Source organism: Anser anser (genome assembly GCF_964211835.1).
Source record: "Anser anser genome assembly, chromosome: 14".
NCBI lineage: Eukaryota > Metazoa > Chordata > Aves > Anseriformes > Anatidae > Anser > Anser anser.
In genome coordinates, this window is record NC_139735.1 from 6,407,498 (window position 1) to 6,412,058 (window position 4,561).

Consider the following 4,561-nt stretch of genomic DNA (forward strand, 5'->3'; position numbering starts at 1 on the left):
CCACTTCCAAAGCAGGGCATGGCTTAATTCTGGGTTGTGCAAGGAAGACAAATTTTCAATAGATTATTTAGGGCATTCTGATGCCCCTTTGTGGGCTCAGGAGAAGACGGGCTGGGAAACGGGCAGGAGAGGTGGGTGTCCAGCCCGCAGAGCCTGAGGTGCTCTGGGAAGGACTCCATGTAGAGTAGGGGGGCTCCTGCTCAAAGTGGGGCTGGAGGGAGGGAGCCCTGAGCTGCCGGGGGGCTGGTGGGCAAATTCACAGCCCCATGGACCCGGCTTTGCTGTGGTGTAACAGAGACTGGGATAAAGGGGGCCCTGCGAGGATGAGCTGAGCACAGGGAGATGAGAGAGAGGGGACAGGGCAGGGAAGGAGGAGAGGAAATTTGGCAGATAACCTGGGGACCTGGCTATTTGTGTGTGTGTTGGTGCACGAGTGTGTTAAACACGGCGGTTTCTGTTTGTTCTGCCTGCACACAAAGGAAAGATTTCTGCTCTCCCACCCGGAAGGAATGAAGAGGCATTTGGAAAAGCAGCAGCTGAGGGGAAGCCAAAAGGAGTTCATTCACTCCTTTTGTGGATCCTTTGGCACTCTCGTGGAAGGAGCCTTTTGCAGCCAGGGTCTTGCCTCTGCCCCTGTGCCTGCCTGGCACGGCCCGTCCCTCGCCAGCTCCTCCCCGGGTCTGCTCCGGAGCCTCCCAGGTGGGCCAGCAGGGAAACCAGGCTTCTCCCAGCCTCGGCAGCCCAAGGCTGGCCTTCCCCCAGCAATTCACCCCATTCCTCCTCTCCCAAAAGCAACGTGCCCTGACACCTTTGCCTTGAACCGAGTTGCATTCAAGAGGCTGGGTTTGCCCACACATGTTAAAGTACGGCTGGAGGCAAAAAAAAAAAACAGGGAAAGCTCCAGTGCGGGGGGAAAGGGGAGCCAGGATCAGAGCCCAGAGCTCGGTGCTTGCACCCAGTGATGATGAGGAAGGGGGCAGAAGAGTTCCTCCCCACCTAACATCCAGCTTTACAAGCCAGGACTGAGCACCCTTGGGTGGATGACCCATCCAGAGGATGCTGGCTTCAATAGCCAGGGGCTCGCTGCCACGGCGCCGCAGCTGCTTGGGCTGGTGGTGATGGGGTCTGGGCGCAGAGGGAGGAGGAGGAGGAGCAGGAGGAGGGCTGGGCACAGCAGTGTGGGACAGCTGCTGGGCACAGCAGCTCTTTGAAGGGCGTGAAAATCTGCACTGGGGCTAGAACCTGGATCCCGAGTGATGGGGGATCCTCTGATCACAGGTAAGGTGAGGATTTCATTAGGGGCACGGTGAACAAGAGGAAATGGCAGGAGACCCACAGGATGCATCCTGCCGTTCAAGCCCAGGCAGACGGACCATGATTGCAGGTGCAATTAGTGCAGAAGAGCAGCAGGACCAGGTCAGGCCAAAGTCTGCCTCGATCCCTCTCTGCATCCAGCAGCAGATGCTTCAGGAGGAGGCTGTGGCAAAGCCTCCAGAGCCCAGGCAGCGAAGGCGATCAGCGAGGTGTTTGGGCAAGAAGTAACACGAGGCATGTGTAACTGTTCTGGTCCAACAGAAGCAGCGATCAAAAGGAATATGAAATTAAGAAAAATGTAGGGAATGCACATAAAAATGTGACCCGGGGCGAGTCATTTCCTAAGAATCACAGACCCAGAGTTTATGGGATTCTTGGAAGCAAAACACCAAGGCTGAAGGTAAGTGGGCTTAATTGGGAAAAAGCTGTGGGGTGTGTGGTAGGCCATGAAATAGAAAGTAGCGTAACTTCTCCATGGCCAATGCGGACACCACAGTGCCCTGCACAAATCATTACCAACTGTGTAATTCCCTTGGCACCAGAGCATCTGGGAGGCAGCCCCAGCCCAGCTCTTTTTGGACCTCCCCATCACTGTGCAGTGAATTATCTGTGCACACGCGTGTGCTTCCTCTGTCTGTGCTCAGCCTGCAGGAACACGATGTCTTTGAGGTTTGATGTCCCATCGAATCAAGCAATCGCTAGCCACTAGGTTCAAAAATTAAAGGGAATGGGACTGAGCCAGGCGGGCTGAGCAGCAAAACATAAAGCAGGGGATCGTATCGGACGCGTGTCCTCTAGACCGTAAGGCTTCAGCCCCAAAGAAAAGAACACAGCAGATATGTGGGGCTCAGGAGCTGCTCAGCAAACTGGAGCGGGGCAGGGGGTTAACCCAGTGGGTTTCCAGCAGCACGATCAGCGGAGGCAGGTGGATCTCCGGGTGTGAGCCTTGGAGTCCGGGCAGTTGTAGGAGCGTGACTGGAGCATCCGCAGTGACCCTGGCTTGTCACCTCTTTGCATCCCCTGCATTTTGAATATTTAAGCCTCAAAATGCAGCGCTTAGGCAACAGTTAGCTTTGTTGTTGTTGCTGCTGTTTTTGTAAAAGCAAGGCTCAGGGAAGGAGACAGGGAAGCACTAATCTCCACACAACTCTGTCACTCCCATCTTTTCCCTGACGAAGGCAGGCAGGATGATGCTCAGCACTCTGTGTTGCTGCCCCGAGGACCACCACCGAACCCCCAGAGCGAACCAACCCTGCCTGCAAAGGCACGGCAGCGCTTGGGCAGGCTGCGCGTCTGTCAGGCTGCCTTTGGATCCAGCGCTCGCTGTGATTTTTTTCTATTTTCCTTTTTTCGAGTTTGTAAACCATGTCCTCAGTCAGCACTGACCACAGGGAGATTTTCCACTTGGAAAGTACAGTCAAGTTTCTTTACTGCTGAGCAGGCACTGAAAGGCTCGATTTCGGCTGTAACAGGGCAGGGGCTGTTCTCTTCCACCCTGCTGACCGTCTAGGTCTGAAAGCTTAAAAAGGCCAACTTATTCCTCGAGTCCTGATGTAACCCCGCGCATGGCATTTGCCCCAAGGCGGTGAAATTCCAGCGACGTGATGCTCCAGGCTGTGACCCTGTAAGGGTTAGGAGCAGCCCAGCTGCAACCTCCCGATGCTCCCTCAAAGCCAGGACAGCTGTGCTGTAATTCGGCGGAGCTGGGCCCCTGGGGCTCTGCCAGACGTGAGCATCGTCCTCTTGGACGGGGTGCAGCTTTGGAACTGGATCCCTTTGCCTTCCCAGCTGGTCCCTGCTGGTCACCCTGTGTTCCCTCAGCCGGATCCCTGCTGGTGGGTGGTACTTGTGGGCGGCGCGGTGGGACGAGCCCTGGGGCTCAGGGTTGGGGCTCTTTGTGTGCCTGCCTGCTCAGCACCCTTCACCTAGCCCCTCTGGGCATCAGCTTTCCCAAACCAAATGGAAGAGCAGTGCGAGTAGCCTGCTGCCACAGTGACCCCGTCTGCCCGAATTGCTTCAGCTCATTCCCCATCCGATCCATCACGTTCCCCATCCAATCCCCCATAGCTGAGTGCTGTGAGCAGCAGGAGCACCCTGAGCTATGGGATGTCAGTGCGGTCCCCCAAATCCCTCCCGGTACCTATGGCCATGTCCTCATGAGCAAGGGCCCGCTCTGAGGGGTGCAGAACTGGCATACACACAGCCAGGAGGAACCCTGCCTCAGTTTCCCCATCATTATGCACATGGCGAGCAGGACTGCACGGCTTATTCCAAGCCGTATTCTATTCCAAGCTTATTTTATTAGGTAATGATTTAGCACCCCCCAAAGTCCTCTGTTGTTGTTACACTCTGCAAAGCGCTCCTCTGGTGCTGCAGCACGTTACGGCCGTGCGGCTCCTGTGCTCCTCCACGGCAGCACTGACACACGGTGGGTACCCATGGCACACGCAGCCCTTCCCAGACTCCACACAAATGGCCCCAACCCATCTTCCCCCCCCCCCGAGCCACGTTTTTTCACATTAATGCCTTTTTTGGGGATGGTTAGATTGAGGGAACTAAGCATTCGCCATAGGTACGGAAAATCCTGATGAAGACCCTCAATATTTGGTGGCTTTGGGATCATAGAGGTCAGCCCAGAGACTGGAGCCCAAAGCGCAGGGGTCTTGTGTCTGCGCCACCCATGTGCGACCCCCCCCCGGTCGGGGTGGGAAGGAACAGAGGGACATCGCACGCTCGTTTAGTGTCAGTGTTTCAAATCAGTACTTTTTATTACAGAGACTCATCAGGTTGCTCACACTGTGGCAAGAATTTAATAATATAAGGCACAGGGAACATTCAGAGGTAAAAAAAAAAAAAAAAAGAGATATCTCAGCCTGTGAGACTTAACCACCCCTTCGCTCCTGTCTGCACACTTTCTATAAAGCAAAATCCAAATAACTTCTCCCTTCCCTCCCGCCCATCCTTTAACCCAAAAATCCACACCAGGAAAAAACACCGCATCACCCGTGTGGCAAGCACGCCCCTCCGAGCAGAAACGTCCCCTCCAAGCCCAGCACAGCTTCCCTGGGAGAACAGGGCTGGAATTTAAGAGCAACCGAAGCAGAGGTGGGCGCCGTGACCTGGGGAGCCAAGGGCTTGATCTCAGCGACAGCAGAATTGCACCAGCGGGGTCAGCCGCGAGCACCCACATCCACACCACAGCTCCCCTTTGCAGCAGAGAGAACACAAGAGCAGTACAATCATCGAG